Source organism: Anthonomus grandis, chromosome 14 (genome assembly GCF_022605725.1).
Source record: "Anthonomus grandis grandis chromosome 14, icAntGran1.3, whole genome shotgun sequence".
In the NCBI taxonomy this organism is placed as follows: domain Eukaryota; kingdom Metazoa; phylum Arthropoda; class Insecta; order Coleoptera; family Curculionidae; genus Anthonomus; species Anthonomus grandis.
In genome coordinates, this window is record NC_065559.1 from 13100315 (window position 1) to 13120250 (window position 19936).

The 19936-nt window shown below is 29.3% G+C and overlaps 1 protein-coding gene across 1 annotated transcript in view; it reads right to left on the bottom strand.

Annotated features, from left to right (window-relative positions):
* Nucleotides 1-18681, bottom strand: part of LOC126744686 (ATP-binding cassette sub-family G member 4) — a 216363-nt gene extending 197682 nt beyond the window's left edge. Inside the window, exon 1 of the mRNA XM_050452196.1 lies at nucleotides 18407-18681. The gene's annotated coding sequence lies outside the window, so the exon portion shown is untranslated. The remainder of the gene's footprint in view (nucleotides 1-18406) is intronic.
* Nucleotides 18682-19936: the final 1255 nt, after the last annotated feature.

Below are 19936 nucleotides of genomic sequence, written 5' to 3' on the forward strand. Positions count from 1 at the left end.
ACTAGAAAACATATCAATTAGTGTTTCCTCTAATGTTAAGAAAAAACTTTGAATATTAGAATTTGGAGGTCTATATGATCATTCCTTAATTTAACGCATTTGTAAAAATATGTAGATATTAACCAAACCAACATCTAATAAAATCCCAGCTTTGTCAGTCTTAATAAAATATTATATCAGAAATTCCTTTTTGAGTTATTGGAACATATGTATGATATTCTGGTTTTGATTTAGGCGCCTCAAGTTTTACAGAAAGTTCTATGGCAAGATGATTTGAGAAATTAGTATGTATCATATCTGTACTGAAACAAATATAATCATCAGGATTCAAGAAAAAAAATTAATATAAATTTCGGTTGTCTGATTTGAGGTGCATGATCACGTATTTGCTGTTTTTATAGCGGAATAAAAATAATAATATCGGCATGCCTTATTTTACTGTACTACATTTAACAAATAGCATTAACTACAAACTCTTTAATTATAAATCTTCGTTTGTCAACGGTCTTTGGGAAATCAGTCTATATTGAAAAGTGCCGAAATGCAGGGCAGAATGGCAATCATCCCTGTATAATAAAGAATACTGCTGAATATGAGATTTATGTGAAAGAGACATAATATTCACGCAAGAGAACAAATAGGGAGACCTTTTCAGATAATTTTCGATACATTATGTAAAGAACTAACCGGCTATCAGAGATGATCTGCGTTGGAAAAATTGTTAGAAAACCCAAACAATGTACATACGCTGCACTGTGGAATTTTAAAGCGTTCTTATTTTTTTCTAAGCTTATTATGGCTATTTATACTCTTTTTAAAAGAGTTTAAATTATTAAATGATTTTATGGAATAAATTAAGCAATACCATGAAGGGATTTGTTTTCTATTACATTTAAAGAAATGGTTTATAGGGCCCTAGAAATGGATTCAACACGATTAAGTAGAAGTGCGAAGAACCGGGTATGAACCATAAAACTGTTACCAGTATTTGAAAAAACATTGTATATATTTTAAAACTCAGGAGGCATTTCATGAAGACCATTAGCGAAGATTTGAATTTTATGAAACTATGATGCAAAAAGCAAATGAAAATTTTTATAAAGTATTTTATTTTTAGATCAATTTTCTTTTCCATTACATAAGAAACACAATCCTTCTGTTGTTCGATATTGGTCTCGGGCAAATGAACACAAAAGTTTTCAATTCCGGACAAAAACTTAATGTTTAGGCTTGTATTTTTTTATTGATGGTAATTTAAACGCCCAAAAATAGTTTTTCCTGCCATTCAAATCCTCTTCGATTTAGACCTGGGATCGGTTTATTTTCAACAAATGACACGCACTTCTGCTTATAATGCGATTATGGTAAAAGAATTTTTAACAAATACTTTTCCTAACAGTCTCCTAAATAGTCCTCCTAGATCTCCAGATTTGTCCCCAACTGACTTTTATTTTTTGGGGATATTTTAAGGCGACCATTTTGTAGGCCAACTAATTGGAGGGAATGTAAGAGAAAATTGTTAAATGTACCAATTCCATTTCAACAGAAACTCTTTTAAAAATACAAAATGGCCAATTATATTTTTTTTAATATTTAATTTGTGTTATTAAAGTTTATTTTTAAAAATTTTAATTTTAATTTTTATACTTTTATTAAAGTTTATATTTTATTTTTTTTTAGAATAACGTTAAAATTTTTAGTCTTAAAGATACAAAATAATAAACATTTTGAGATTACCATTTTATGTGGGTTGTGTACTGATGTGTTTAACGCCTGCATTAGAAAATTATTTTCGAAATGCCTGAACTTTCGCGTAATATTTTGCCAAATTTTATTGCAAGTAATATAGTTACCCCCATCAAACTAACGTCTTACTGGACTACTAGAAAACAACAACGTACCCGGCGAATAGCAGAGCGCATGAAATGCATCTGTCTATGCATAATGATCGATTCCTTAACCTGTATAATATATTAGCTTTCCCCTTTAAAGTATTTTTTTTGTGATCTATACCACCACTCTTGCCGTTTTTTTATTGACTCACATGACAGCTATGAGCCATATGAAATTGATAGTCTATACAATTGACCGATATTTTAGATTTGATATTTATTCTTGTCTTAGTTCTAGTGTTATTTTATATTTTAATCTAGATTTAACTATGTATGTTCATGTTTTTATGTCTTAGGGTTCATGTTACGAATTATTGTTGAATAATTGTTACGAATTAATGACGAATTAAGTTCTATTAAATCCTGACTCAAATATAAGCACTGTTGATAGCTGACCTGTAGGGGTTTTAAGCTCTCTGTCAAGCTCTTGACATCCTCTATACCTACAAATAACACAGTCACAACCATTCTTCAAATCTTAAACACGCAAGCCTTAAAAAAAATCTCAGAAGGTCGATAGTAAAAAAATATTTTTCTACTACCGTGCGTAAAGTACTTACTCTATATACTTCCCAGATTTTATAAAGTTGTGCCTAAATAATTTTTTTTACGCATTAGTGCGTAGAAAGTAATTTGACGTTTATTTGACATTTAATTTATAATTTGTCATAAAATATTTTGACTATTTTTTACAGTTTAAATGCGTAAAGTAGTTTGGTATTTTAATTTTTTTTTATCTTTTCTTCGGTAGTAGATAAAATTTTGTATGTTATAATCCCCTTTTTTTATTCATGGGAATTGTCCCATTCATAAAAGAAGGAATTACTACGTTAAAAGTAATTTGACGGTCATTTGACCTTTAATTTATAATTTGACAAAAAAAATATTGTTGACTTTTTTTTTACGCACTAGTGCGTAAAAGTTTTCGCAAGCCTTTACTAAAAACAAGTTCGTCCCTGCAAGATTGTTGCTTAAAAATCTTACGAACAACCCCATTTTTTAAACAAGGAAACTATTGCCTCTTGCCTTGTCCCAGTTTTGATAATGTTAATTTTATTAAATGATAAAACGGTTATTTTATCATTTTATCTTTCAGTTTCTTAGAAAAACACGAAAACTTACTTCCCTTATAGCATTTATTTATTTTTTAATTTTTTTTCAACTAAAATTAGGCGATAAGTATATTTGAATACACACAAAAAACGTCGGCACTTAAATTGTTATTGAAATAGCATATAATATAGTTTATTACCTTGAACCTTTGAACCTACCCATTTACGTTGTTTTTTTTTTAAATATGTATGTAGATTATACATTTTAGTTTATAGTATCACTATGTTAAGATAGTTATTACTCATAAATGTACATACCATTGACATTGTAATTTACAAAATTGCCTCGTATTCCCCCGTCCTACCAAAACTTAGGTACTTGAGAAAGAGTACTTGAAAGAGTACTTATAAAAGTGTTTATACTAGAAAAGTCTGCTATTTCTAACTAATAGTCACAAAACCCTGATGCAAGATGCATTTGCTCACTTTTATGACGTGTAAAATTAAACCTATCATCAATCACAACTTTTAAGTGTTTTAGGTTTTTTTTGAAATAATATTTAAAAACAATTGGGTGTGAGTCTGGTCTGATGTATAACTTTACACTTAATAATATTTAAGTGTTAGTTATTTGAGGCGTTTTCTGAAGAGGCAGGCAATCTGAGAACATACATATTCTTTTAATAATTAAGGTCATCAGCATAAGCCTATTTTAAGCATTTTATTTTACCAGTAAGGTCGTTTATAAGCATATTGCCACATTGCACCGCCACTTGTCAATTTGTTGACAGGTCTAATAATGTAAGTCCGATACCTGCCGCTTTCTGACAAGCTCTAAGAAAATAGTATTTAAAGAAATACGTAAGAGACTTCGATACTATTTTCGGAACTATTAATATTTCCTATGAGGAAGAGAAAGTGGAACTAAACTATAAACATAAATGAGACAATAAATGATTTAAACAATTTTACAGTGGCACCTCATCTTTAGGCGTTGAGAATGAGGGTTATGTAAGTCTTAATAAATTTACTATAACATTTCTAGGTATACTTTTTTAGGGGACTTAAGACACGATCCAGGTGGTCAACAATAGTGTTGCTCCAGATTAATCCATAATTGCGTAACTCACTTAAGGATCCTGATTATTCTCTCCTGGGGGAAAAAACACACGCACTGATTGTGCAAGAGCTGACTACCTACAAAAATACCACAGTATCGCTCACTACCAATACAGGGTGTTTCAGAACTATGGGATCAAACTCGTGGGGGTTGTTCAGTGCAACAGAAGAATCCATTTGAGAATAGGAACTCATGTCCGGAAATGCGTCACTACGCCACTACGGCCCTAAGACGCGTTAAAATTTATAAAAAACATTAATTAGCTAAATAGGATCTGCTGCATTTATTTTTACCTTTTGTACATCATGATACTATAACAACAATTGTTTAAAATCAATGCTTATTAATGTCAATTCTCAATGTCATATTTAAAAATTTTATAGCTTACAATTTTTAGACATTTATTGCTAATGGAAAACTTTATCAATCAAAATTGGCGGATATGCATTTGGCAAACCGAGCAACAAACTGCAATGCACGAGCAGCATCGCGATTGTATCATAAACGTTATCCCGAACGACAGCATCCTGGATACAAAAAGTTTATTGCGGTTCATCGGCGGCTCGCTGAGACAGGCATGTTTAAGACCAAGATGCATGATACTGGTGTTGCTCGAACCATAAGAACGGTCGAATTTGAAGAAGAGGTGCTTCAGCGAGTTGCCAATGAACCATCAAATAGCACACGTGACGTCGCTAAGAATATGAATACGAGTAACGCTTCTGTCTGGCGGGTACTACACGAGCAACAACTCCATCCTTACTACTTTCAGAAAGTTCAAGGTATGACTGCAGCCGATTATCACCCTAGAGTTCAATTTTGTCGATGGCTTCTGGATTACATCATTGCACAACCAATTTTTTTGCGATATGTTTTGTGGACCAATGAAGCCTCTTTCACAAGAGACGGGGACGAAGAAAATCCTTGCATGTGCAATTTTTCCAAAAAAACATCAGAATCGTTGGTCTGTCAACGTATGCGCAGGCATTGTTGATGATTATTTAATTGGGCCATACCTTCTACCGGAACTTTATCTGCGTTTCTTGGAGGAAGTTCTCCCAGAACTCCTTGAAAATGTTCCACTAAACGTTAGACAGCAAATGTGGTTTCAGCATGATGGAGTGCCGGCTCACTTTGCTGTACAAGTACGCGAGTATTTGGCTCAGCGGTTTGGGCACCGTTGGATTGCCAGAGGTGGAGCAGTTTCTTGGCCTCCTAGGTCACCCGATTTAACGTCGCTCGATTTTTTCTTATGGGGACATGTAAAGTCTTTAGTCTACGAAACTCCAGTAGAATCAGAGCTAGACTTAATTGGATGAATAACAGCAGCATTTGAAATCATTCAAAACAAGAATCAAATTTTTAGTGTAGTCCGCCGAAATCATGTTCGGCGTTTAAATCGGTGTATTAAGGTTGGAGAAAGACATTTTGAACAACTGTTGTGATGGTATCATATACAAAAGGTAAAAATAAATGCATCAGATCCTATTTAGGTAATTAATATTTTTTCTAAATTTAAACGCGTCTTAGGACCTTAGTGGCGTAGTGACACATTTCCGGATATGGGTTCCTATACTTAAATGGATTCTACTGTTGCACTGAACAGCCCCTACAAGTTTGATCCCATAGTTCTGAAACAGCCTGTATAAGCTATTCGCTCCGGTTTATTTCTATACTGCTACCAAGTCCCTACTAGGATTAGCTTAGACCGGTAGATACCAGTAACTAGTAAACCTGATGAACTGTTTTGTTAACTGATGCTCGATTTGAAATCTGTATTTTCACCCAGAAATTGTAAAAATTATAGTTTTTTTGTTTCAATAAAGATAGATAGATAAAAAGATTTTACTCTTATTTGATTATTTACGATGCCATGCCTTAATTGGTATAAATGTTTGTTTAATACATAATTATTATTGGAAATAAAGTTTAATATACCGGGTGTAATCTAGTTGACAACATTAAGGAAAAGTGGCCCGAAAATAGATCCATAAGGTATACCTAAGGTTGATGCAAATAAAAAAAACTAGTGCATTTATTTTCTACAAAGTATATTCGATTTATTAGATAAGAGTTTAGCAGTGGCGGCTCCTCGGGAGACGCGGATGGAGCCAGCTTCACCAAAAATTTTGAAAATTTAAAATCCACATCTCTACGTTAATAATTTAGTTTGTTTTATATTATATAATAAATTAATTCTTTATTTCATCTGATTTATAAAAATAAGAATGATCCTATAAAAAAAAACAATATAAAAAAGTATTCCAGCGCGCAGTAAAAAGATAAAACTTCGATTCGGAGGTTTTTAAACAGTTTTCCCATAAATAATTTAAAAGACTCTATCCCTAACATTTTTACTAATTTGCCACGGCTCAAATAGAATTAAACTTCATCTATAATGACGAAAATTACCGTAAGTTAATTAAGTTAAGTAAACTGTTGGAACAGTTACACGAACAGTTTTTCTTGCTTAAAAAGAATTAAAATAACTGCACAACTCAATGACAGACAACAGGCTTACTTAGTAAATGTTCCTATAGAAGAAAATTTTTAAAATGAACTAATTCTTGGACGATCTCATCAATAAATTTGTAGCTTAATAAAACAGAAGAATAGATCATATCGTTAAAAAGAAAATAAATGTAATATAACAATAAGTGTGGGTAAGTACTTCTCTAATATTAACTTTTATTATGTATTTTTAATTTTTTTTTTGAGGATTATAATATATTTTAGGTTCTGTAATTCACCTCTTCCTAAGTTCACAAGCCGCCATTGAAATTCTTAGAAGATCCAAACAGATTCAAAGTTATATAACAATACACAGTAATCTATCTAATCAAATGGTTTTGGAAAATCGGTATACAGGTTGGAGATTACCCTTGGAGTTGCCCAACATTGTGGAATTAAAATTGTGGAAATCAAGTGCTATTTTTTTTCCAATTTACAAAGATTGTTACTTCTGCACCTTATACTTCTAAAAGAATTAAAAAACTATTAAACAATACAATGTAGGGTATGTTTATAATTACATTTGAAAATAGACCGATTCCTTACAAAAAACAATTTCACAGGTGCTGTCAAATTTTGGGATATTCTCTTGTCTGCAAGACTGTCGTAAATACCACACTAAAATGCAAGAACCTTCTATCGAAAGCGCCCAGGAGCAATAACTACTAAAATAAATAGTTTGTACTACCCTTGAAGCAAATTCAAAATAATCAAGTTGAAGTATTGGAGAGGAACTGTGTATAGACCATAAAACTGTTGTCAATATATGGAAACACATGGGTATAAATGTTTTAAATATTCCAAAACTGCCTGATATTTTTTTTACACCATGATGGAAAAAGCAAATGAAATTACAAAATATTCTATTTTAAGATGATCTTATTTTTCATTACATGGAAAACACAATCCTTTCATTATGCAATATTGGTTATTCCTTAAAAATGGGTTATTGAACTGCTTATTCCTTAAAAATGGGTTATTTGCGCTGGTATTTTGGGCGACCATATTAAACGCCCAAAAATACCTTAAGTTGCTGCAAAACCTAGTTCTGCTTGCCACTCAAATCCTCCCTAATTTAGACCTCGGATCAAACTACTTTCAACAAGATGCCTGCCTTGCTCTTAATCGGGTTATGATAAAAGATTTTTTTACAAATCTTTTGTTAACCATTATTAGTGGGAATGGATTATTAAATGGGCTCCTAGATGTTATCAAATGACTTTCATTCTGGAGTTATCTTTAGGAGACCATTTACAAACACGAATTTATTAGTCGAACAACTTAAAAGGAGTTGCGAAAGAAAATTATTGAATGTGCAATTCCTTTTCACCAGAAATAGAAGCTTTTATGATGGACTTAATGTTTAGCCAAAGAAGGAGTTCTAGTTAAGCCTTTTATTTAATTTATTTTTGTTAAGTTTATTTTAAAGCGTTTTAATTTTATTTTTGTACAGTGTTTAAATTTGTATACCTTTGTCGGAACTTATATTTTATTTTTAATCAAATAAAGCTTTAATTTTCATTATTACGATACTAGAGGGGGTTGTATACGAATGTATACAGTGCGGCTTTTAATTGTTTCCCCTCCCTCTTATCTTTTGAATGCAGCATTATAAAAATTTGAAATTTGCATAGATCATTAGCAACCTAATTACTACTTTGGTCAGAAAGATTTTTAAGTTGTCATTAAGAAATCTAGATATCTTTATACAAATTATATTTTTATCTCTTTCTTAATTTTTTTCTTTTCCTTACTTATCATATTGACTTTTTCAATTTATTAAAACCTAAACTATTTAAAAGTTAAGTTTTGATTTAGACCTACAACGTTTTAAAAATAGTAATAATAGTTTCTTGAAAATTCTAAAGTAATAGCTTTACCTGTATTTTGAAATGATACATTGCAGTATAAACGGAAATATCATTGAACGATATTATGAAATTAAAAGTTATTGGAAATTGAACATCCTTTTTTAATAGAATTCAGTTAGGTCATATATTATTAAAAAGTTTGTATTTATAAAGTTGCGAAGTTGTATACTGCTTAAAAAACTGCTAATGGCTAAATTATTTCTCGGTATCAAATGTTATGAAATTTATCAATAAGGAAGGATGATGTATAACTTCGAATATTAGATATGTTTGATAAATATTAAAAGAATTTAAAAACTGTTCAAAATGATGAAAAATACGGGAGATTGCTCACATATTTTGGGATATTCTGTTTACAAACTACTAACCTTAAATGTTTTATCATTTAATATACATATTAAAATTAAGTTTTAAGTAGCGATAAAAATATGAATTAAAAATAATGTTGACTGTATTAGAACTAAAGTAAATATGTACGTTTAACAATTTACATTTTATAAAATTCTTATACAGACTTGAATAACAGTGCAGGTAAATTAAATGTATCATACACACTCCTATATTATAAAATTCCCTTATAGCATACTGATTTTTTTCAGTTACTTATCTAAAATAAGGATTAGCATACTCACATCAGACGAACTCAACTAAATCTGGCATTAACTTTATAATTAATATTAAAAAAAGATTTACTTTATTAAAAAATAGTTATTTATGTTAAGTGTGTAGAATCTTATATTTACGAGAACTGAAAATTCACATCGAATATTTTTGCGTATCTTACATTTGATTTTTATTGAAAAGATAATTGATATATGTAGTCCAGTCAATATTATTAAAAGGGATTTTGAATTATATTGAAGTAATAAAAACATTCTAAACTCAGGCCCAAAAACAGTATTTTAACGTGTAGTAAATAAATTCATTCATATATTGTATAATATTGCTATGCCTTAGAAAAACGGAAATAGAAAAAAAAAAGTTGGATTCGGATGGTTTTTGTTAGTCTAGTGTGGATATTATTTATTATAGTAAGAAAAATCTTAAATTATCAAGAGAAGGCTGCCAACAGGCTATTTATAATGGCTATAAATAATAGAACAAAAACATTTACTCTAATACAATAGTCTGAGTATTCCTTCTATGTCTATAAGTTCACTGCCAAACCCATTCTTCGTAGTTATATATACCAAAAAATTAATACCCCATTAAAAAAAATGCAGATAATACCAGAGTTTTTTAAATAATTTTTATTACAAATCCTAATTAACTTATAAACCGTATACAGAAGTTACAGTATACAGAAGAATTTTTATACTTTGAATATTATTTTGTAATTGTGGTATACGAAATTTTGGTTTTAACATATACTTTTTTTATCAATTTTCGGTATGGCCAAAAAATAGTTTTGTAAAATTTATTTTTACTTGTTAAAGATACATTAAAAAACAAATTTTTTTAATGAAACACCCAATTTTTTTATTTTTGAAAATTAAAATTTGAAAAACTAAAAATGCCTATGATTCTATATAGTATTGGTACGAAGTGTAAATAATATTATTTAATGCATACATTACCATATTTGTATGTGATTATACATATAGTGTTTGTTAATAATTTAGGAACAAAATTTCCCATATGAAAAACTCTACGATCTTCTGGCCTTAGCCATCCTATCTTCCCACTAATACCATCATACTCATATTCATATCTAAACATGGTTCATATACAGTCCATATTATCATCATTTTTCGTTTAAAATTGCTTATGTAACCACTAATCATTCTTTGTAAAAAAATGCGTTCTTTCTGATTCTGCATAAAAAAATGGTGATTTATATTTAAAAAATATATTGACGTCATTTTTTTTGAGTTACCAATTAGTATATTTAATTTTCACGTAGAAAAACCCTAAACCCAATATTAAAATCGACGGGTTCGGACATTTTTTTTAGAAACGGTCCATTTCATTTTTATTTAATTTATCCGCTACTTTACGGTTGCACTGTATAAAGTCACGGTAACTAAATTATGATAACACTAAATTCATTTTTTGCTTAAAATAGGCTTGCTTGAATACAAAATTTGAATTAATAAAAAATATGCTTTCTGAGTAGTTTTTGCAACGTGTGTTTTAAATTTTAAATCAGTATCCAATTATATTCCTAAGTTTTTCGCAGACAACAACAGGAATTTCTACATCATTAATATGTATATCTAGTTGTTTCCCAATAAGCCTAGTCTTGGCTTTTGGTCCAAACAATAGCAACGAAGATTTAGAGGCGTCAAGTTTTAAATTATGTTGTCTAAAAAGTTCGCCTATAGTTTTTTTTAATTAAACTAATGCTTAAAATCATATTCATTTACTATAAATTTACTATAAATAATATAGAAATGCGGAATAATTTATATTACTTCAAAAGAAATTGTGATATAAAATTATCTATAAGCTAAAATTGGCTAGATTTTTTGATCCAATACAAATCGGTTCTTAAATTACTTAATTCTATATTAAATAATCCATATCTTTAATGCATATTCACTGGAATAGGTGTCAACTTAGGCATAATCAAAGAGGGAATGATAATCAAATATTTTAGAGAATAAAATAAATGCAAGCAGCTTAGTAGTATTGTGGCTATATCAACAAAATATATTTAAAAATTTATATTATTTATTATCACATATGTTACTAATTTTTATAGTTTTCAAGATTTTAAAAAATGCAACTGTTATATGTGTAATAAAATAAATAGAATAACAGCAGTTTTTAATTATTCCTATATTTTTTAAATTCAAACTAGTTTTATATTAGGCAAAACAAAAAATGAGTTACAATCAAAATTATATAAAAAAAGTACAAATAATTTATACTATAAACTTTTTAATTTATTAATTTAATAAATTACTGTTAATTTGAGCATATTCGAAAAGGACAGGATATACAAAGGGATAAATATCTTTAAATTCTAATGTATATTAGCGAAACAAACCAATCTAATTCCACATTTAAACTGTCATCAGGGTAATTTTTTTTTTAATTTTTATTTAATATTATTACTGATAAGCATTATTTAAATCTTCATGAATAATTACTTGTTCTCGAGATTTTGGTCTATTAAACTAAGGCTTAGAATCATATTGCGGAATAATTTATATTACTTCAAAAAAAATATTGTGTAAAATTATTTATAAGCTAAAGGTTAGCTAGATTTTTTGATCCAATAAAAATCGGTTGTTAAGTCAAATGTAAAATTTTGAAAATATTGTAGAGAAAAAATAAATGCAAGCAGCATGGTAGTATTGTGGGTATAGCTTGTATGTAAAAAATTATATTATTATCACATATGTTACCAATTTTTATAGTTTTCAAGTTTTCAAAAAATACTGATGTAATATGTAATAAAATATATAGAATAACAGCAGTTTTTATATAATTATTCTTATATTTTTTAAATTCAAACTATAATGAGTTACATTCAAAATAATATAAAAAACTACAAATAATTTAAACTATAATCTATTTTATTAATTTAATAAATTGTTGTTAACTTTAGCATAATCGAAAAGGACACGATATAGAAAGAGATAAATATGTTTAAATTTGTATGTATATTAGCGAAACAAACTAATCTAACTAGAGTTTTAAACTGTTATCAGGGTAATTGTTTTTAGTTTTCGTTTAATATTATTACTGATAAGCATTATTTAAATCTATATAAATAATTACTTGTTCTCGAAATTTTGGTCAATTAAACTATGGCCTAGAATAATATTCTCCTACGACAAATAATATAGAAATGCGGAATATTTTATATTACATAAAAAAATAATAATGTATAAAATGAAAGGATTATTCAACTCTTTCAAGTTATTATTCTCACAGTCAGAACTAAAAAATTGGTTGGATTTTTTTAATATAATTAAATTCGGTGGTTAAATCAGTTAATTCTTATTTAAATAATCCGTATTTTTATCGCATATTCAGCGCAATAGGTGTAACTTAGGCATAAGCAAAGAGGGAATGCTATTCAAATATATAATAAAATTTTGAAAATATTTTAGAGAATAAAAGATTTAATCCCCATGTATAATAGCTAAATAAACTAATCTAATTACATTTTTAAAGTATCATCAAAGTAATTGTTTTTAATTTTCATTTATTATTATTACCGATAAGCATTATTTAAATTACTATTAATATTTACATTTTCTCGGGATTTGGTCATCAAACTAATGCGTCAAATCATATTTTCTTACAAATAATATAGAAATGCGCATTATTTTATATTACTTCAATAAATATTAATGTGTAAAATTTTAGTATTCTTCAATTGTTTCCTAAAAGTCCCTAATCTTATAATATAAGTTCCTAATCTTACCGTAAAAACTAAAAAATTGGTAACTCACCGCAATAGGTGAGTATATTGCTATATTCGATATTTATATTTTATTTTATATTTAGAAATAATTTTAGAGAATAGAACAAAAAGCAAGCAGTATGGTAATAATATAGCTATAGCAAAAAAATTAATTGTAAAATAATTTTTTTATGTAATTTATTGTCACATGTTACCAATTTTTTAAGTTTTCAAAAGATATAACGGTAATATGTATATACACTAGGGCTGGCAAAAAACAGCCAAAATCGAAACCGGTAAACCGGTTTTTTTTTTAAATTTTTTTTAGTTAATCATTCGGAAAAGATTAGTCTATAATTAATTGGTTTTTGATTGCTATCAAGTTGACAATGGATTTTACTATGAATGAGCTGTGATATGTGTTTTACACATGGTAAACTAGAATAACTACAGTTAAGAGGATTATTCTTAATACTACGATGAATACTGATTAAAAACTCGATTTTAAACAAGTAGGTATATTCAGATTCAAGAAATCTTAATTTTTTTGATATACGAATTTTTATTTATTCTGATAATATTATTGCATTTTTATAAAAACAGCCTTAATGCGTCCGTATATCAACGATGCTATACATTATTACTTCCATCCGATGTTGTCAAACTTAAGGACGTAATAACATCTACATACGAACGCAGATGAATTTACTAGGAAATAATTTATTTTTAGTTTAGCATTATTTAGCGGAATTCTGTATATTATATGGTAGAACGACTAGTTGAACAACCACAGGCAGTCATAAACGTCCTCCAAAATCGCGTTTTTACCTACAGGTCTCAAGCCACCAGTTTTGAATTAAAAGAATCGGATTGTGATATGTTAGAGGCACTCGTAGTTACTTTAAAGCCGTTTACCTTAACTACAGCAATTATGAGCTCAGAAAACTCTCCAACCATATCAATAGTTTTGCCAATTGTTCAATCCCTTTTAGACAACTTTTTAACTTTTGATGATAAATTTGCCTTGCCTGAAATAAAAAAGTTTAAAGAGATTGTATCTAAGCAGATAAGGTCAAGATTTGATGTTAATGACACTGAAGGCGTCTGTCAGACCAAAGCAATAAAACTCCACGATATAGCAATTTTTAGACCCGCATTACAAAATGCACGAAAGTAGTTTTGGAACCATTGTAAAAACTAAGTTAAAGATCAACCAGCTTTTGTCACAAACACCAAATACCATAGCTACTAATGCTGGTCCCCCGCGAGATGAGACTTCTGTATCATTTTAAAAAACGGCATTAGATTTTCTCTTTCCGACAAAGTTGCAAGACGAAATCAACACGTCGCAAGATCCTGTTCAAAGAGAAATTGAAATATATGCCAAAGAAAATCAAATAGATAAAAACTCATCCTCATTAGATTGGTGGAAAGTAAACGAGCCAAATATAAATATCTTGCCATACCAGCAACTTCTACACCTTCAGAGCGAGTCTTTTCTGATGCAGGGAATATAGTTTCAGCTAAAAGAAACTGTTTGAAAGCAAACACAGTAAATATGTTGGTTTTTCTTAACAATTATCTAAAACTCCAAATTCTTAAAACTATTAGTTTTTTTTGACTTGCATTTTTTAGGGTTGAAAAATGCATATTATTATTAAGAATATTATATGTTTTTATTTTGAATACCTATGTCTTTATTTTGAATTAAAAATATGTATTAATTTAATCAATTTATGGAGTTTTATTTAAGTTGTCTAAAGTCAATTTCCAATAAATATTCTAGAATCCTGCTTAACCTATTTTTGAAAACCAATTAACCGAATATCCGGTTTTGGGTTAATCGGTTAACCGAAAACCGATTAATCGAATATCCGATTTTCGGTTTTGGCGAAAACCGCGGTTAACCGGAAAATCGATTTCGGTTGCCAGCACTAATATACACTGGGCAGCAAAAATAACGCACATAGTAGTGGTGCGTTATTTTTGCTAAAATTATATTTTGCTTATATTGAAAAAAAAAATATTTTATAATATTGATCAAATATTTTTGTGTCTAAATTAAGTATATTTATAACGTAATAAAAGTATTAACAATAGGAAAAATGTCAAAAAAACATATAAAAAGAATAGGAAAAAAAAACAAGAAAATTCAAAAATTCAAAAGAATATTAACATTAATAAAATTAATGAATAACAGGTATTTTCTCCCCTAATTTAGGCGATTATTCATGCTTAAAATTATGAACCTTATCTCGTTTTGATCCAAATTATCCCATATTTGGACAGTATCGCTAGTGAGTTCATATAAAGTGTTAGGAGGTTTAGGAGGGGAAAGTTCTTGAAAACGGCGGTAGCTCATGTCCCAAACATTCTCAATTGTAGTAAGATCAGAACTATTTGCTGGCAAATCCAAAGTTTTAATTCCAACATCATTAAAATAATTTTAAAAAATCTGAGCAACATGCGGTCTAGCATTATCCTGCTGAAACAAAAAATTCTCACCAATGTAAGGGCCAAATGGTATCACATGTTCTTGCAGGATCTCCCTTATGTACCTGTCAGCTGTTAAACTCCCATTATTAATAGCCACTAAGTCAGTACGAGCAGTTAAATAGATTCCTCCCAAAAACATAACTGACCCTTTACCAAATAATCTGGTATTCTGGAAGTTACATTGGGCATATCTTTCATTTGGTCTTCGATAAACTCTATAGATAGATACGTCTATTTGAGTTATAGAGACAAATTCTGGTTTTATCTGACCAAAGAACTCCTTCCCAGTCTTCATTAGCCCAATCGATGTGTTCCCTAGTAAAAGTTAACCGTGCTCGACGATGCTCTGGGGTCAAAGCTGGTCCTCGCGCTGGGATTCTTGGTCTTAGATTAGATTCAGCTAGGCGTCGACGAATAGTATCAGTTGAAATTCTGAGTCCATCTGCTTCCTGTAGCTGTGACTGCAGCAATATTCCTGTAACAAATCTTTGCCTTAACGCAGAGAGTCTTATGAAACGGTCTTGAACTTATGTAGTTATGCAATGTCTGCCCTGTCTGCCAGGCCTTCTTAAGTGCTGACCTGTCTCCCTACAATGCTCAATCATACGGGAAATAGATGTATGCGATACACCAAATCTCTCTTCAATTCTTCGAAAGCTCGATCCCTCTTTTAGTAAAATGACTGCCTGCGCACATTCTTTGGCCGTCAACTTTCTTGATTGACGTTCCATAATAAATACTATACTTCACTGTACCTCATAAATGTAAATTTTCAGTACAAATGATAAATTTTATTAATAAAACTTACAAGCAAAAAAAGTTATGTTAATTCAAATGTTATCTAGAATTCCAAAAATATAAAAAGAAGACAAACATACTTTGAGTAATAAACGCCTGTATAAATTTAGAATGTCTGTAGTATAGCAGTTTAAAATAACAATAAATATTTCCCTTTTCTTGGAAATTTCCAAAAATTATTCGAAATAATGTAATGGTGCGCTAATTTTACTTTTTTTTTTTTTTTTTAATGGTAAACACAAGCACAAAAGGAAAGTCCTATGTCACTCTTGGAGTGGTGCTTGCGCGAAGATATTTGTGGGCATTTATCTTGAATCGCTGCAGGTTGTATGCGTCGGGAAATATGTGGGGTGGAAGCCCGAGTACTGGCCAGTGTATATAGAATAACAACATTTTTAAATTAATCTTATATTTTTTTCTATTTAAATTATTACCGTTTTTATAATTGTAGGTGAAAACATAAATTACAATCAAAATAATATAACAAAACTACACATAATTTGAGCATAATCTAAGAGGACAAGATATTCAAAGAGTTAAATATCTTTAAATCCCCATGTATAATAGCTAAATAAACTAATCTAATTACATTTTTAAAATGCCATCAAAGTAATTGTTTTTAATTGTTTCTTATCATTATTACTCATAAGCATTATTTAAATCACTATAAATAATTATTTTTTATCGAGAATTTGGTTAATCACACAACAAACCATATTTTCCTACTATAAATATTATAGAAATGCGCAATATTTTATATTACTGCAAAAAATAATAGTGTATAAAACAAAAGATTAAACCGGGCAAAGGAGCTTGTATACACCACCGAAATAAGAACAAGCGAAGAGTTGATTCGCAAAATAAATGAAGCATTTGACAGGATGAAAGAAGATATGATCAAAAGAGTAACCACCACCGAAGTAACAAAAAGGGCTCATGCCTGTATTAGAAATAATGGATTGCATTTTGAACATGAACAATAAATAGTTTAAACAAAATTGTGTTTTATTTAACATTAAAACCTAAAATAACCCCACAGTCGGGGCTCTAATGCTTAGTAGGCTTATGAGAGGTCTCAGTCTAATAATTTTTGTTTACATGACCTGCCGCACAAAAGAGGCCATATTTCTGAGAATTGGCCAGGCATGGGCATGAGTGATATCTAAAAATAAAGGGCGTTTCAATGGCTCTATTTTTTCTATAAGTTTACACAGAAGCTTAGGAAGGAATTGATCGTATTTTTATTAATACACATTAGACAAAGCAAAATAAACTTTGAAACTCCGATACTAATTTTAACTTGCGCTCTATTACCGTTTAAGTGTGAAATTTTGGTATTTCTTGAGAAAAATGCAAAAATTGCCTTAAAAAATTTATAAACAAATTTCGACCTACATAGCCACCATATTTAGCTTAAAATGTTTGAAATTAAGTCAGCTATCACCCTCTAAAAGGATTGCATCTAGCTTCCGGACACCCTGTATAACAGTAATATGTATAGTAAAATATATAAAATACTAACATTTCCTAATTTTAATTTTAATAATCTTATATTTTTCTCTTTTTAAATTATTACTGTTTTTATATAAGATAAGTTAAAATCAAAATAATATGACAAAAATACACATAATTTAAACTATTATGGTTTTAACTTAATCAGTTAAATAATAAATTACTGTTAATTTAAGCATAACATAAAAGGACATGATATACAAAGAGTTAAAAATCTTTAAATTCACATGGATAATACCTAAATAAACAAATCTAATTACATTGCAAAAGTATCATCAGGACTTTGTTTTTCTAAATTTTCATTTATTATTTTTACTTTATTATTACTCCAAGTTCTCAATCTTACAGTCAAAACTAAAAAATTGGTTGAACTTTTTGATTCAATTAAATTCGGTTGCTAAATCACTTAATACTAATTTAAATAATCCATATCTTTATTGCATATTCACCGCAATAGGTGTCAACTTAGGCATAATTAAAAAGAGAATGATATTCAAATATTTTATAACCGGTAAATGACAAGATAAATAATCGTAAATATGATATAAAGCCCATTTAAACTAACAAAATAAAACTGTGTCAGGTTACTAATGAGTTCTGAATATAAAATGCGCATACCGCATATCAGAATAGGGGATGACAACATACAAAAGCAGGGATGTTTTCATTTACGTGCACCATTATTCGATTGCAATATATAAAATTGACTAGGTCAGCACCAGAAATAACTGGATTATCGATCAATAATACCCACAATATAAAAAAGTACATACTAATAAACCACAAGAACTCACCACAGTGAAATTTTGGAACCACAAAAAAATCCTTATGATCCAGCCACCCGTAAAGTTGCGATGTTTTCGCGACAAAACATTCACCTTAAATACGAATACTATCGTGCACTGACAAGCGTTTATTTGTAAATGTTTGTCTTTTAAATGAGTATTTTAGTTAATTTGAGCACCAAAAAAATTTAATCCGGCGAATTGTCTTTTAAATTTTAACAAAAATTCGTAATTCGTCTTCCGATAAAAGTCAAACTAAGCAGGCAAAGGTGTACAATGTATAGACAGCATGCGGATCATAGAGGGTTTGCGCGAGTGTTGCGATGATGCCACTTACGTCGAAAGGTTGTTGCATTGGGGATTTGGTAAAAGGAAATCGCTGAAGACAAAGAAACTGGTATACACGTAATGTAACAAGGATGTGTTAACTGTAGAAACGATTAAGTTTTTTTATGGTAAAAATGGTGCTGCAAGATTTGATGTCCTTTGTTCTGAATTAAAGAGATGGATGCATGTACAATCTTATTACAATATCAAAGGTTAAATGTGGCTTAATAACTCGACTATACTGGACAAAAAACAGAATTTATGATGTATGTGAATATTTGCTTTAGATTATTGCATGATTTTTAGAAATCCAGAAATATATTTTACTTATATTTTTCGCAAAATAGGCGCCCAACATGTAGACAAGCACTGAACATTGACTACCTTATATTTAAGTGAACTCTATCTTATTGATCACTTATAGAACTTCAAACCTATGTCGAACTTTTTTAGAATATACAAGATAAATTACTATGTTATTTCTATAGAGTATTTTATTAGAGGTGACAGGGGTACATCTCATTAAAGAATAATCTAGTAACTTTGCGAAAAAATTAATTATCAAATGCTATAAAATTTTCCGCTAGTGAGCTTACTTGCTATAGACAGAAAACTAAAGTTTTTCCTTAAAAACGTCCCTACAAAGGTTGCAAAAAATATCATGTCAATAATTTCACAAAATTATAATAAATATTAAATTACAGAGAAGGGAAGTTCCAGTGAAAAGAATAATTATTAGCTATTGAAATAAGTAATAGTTGATAAAGATCCGCAATCAAGGAGGCCTTGGAAAATAAAAAATATGTTTACGCTATTTATAAATAGTTACCAAGTTTTTTTACTTTACATTTTAATAGGTACTACTTATGTGAGAAAGTTTAGTATATTTCTTGCAATGACATGGTTTACCTCGTTTCACCCAGGGCTTATTTAATTATGCAATTTGTGTGTATTTTTATGCACCACTGAAGCATTAGACATAAACTAAACTTGTTTGCAGATATAACATAACATTTGTTAAAAGTTAATCTATCTCTTATCTCCCAGAATGAGTGTAATAAGTTTTTAGAATTAGTTCTTGTATGGGGTTCATTTGGGTAGCTTATGTTTTATGGTTGATCTTAATACTTAATAAACATTTATGCATACAGTGTATCGATCCATGGTGACTATCAGCTCACAGTAATTTGTGACACAAATAAATTTTATTTT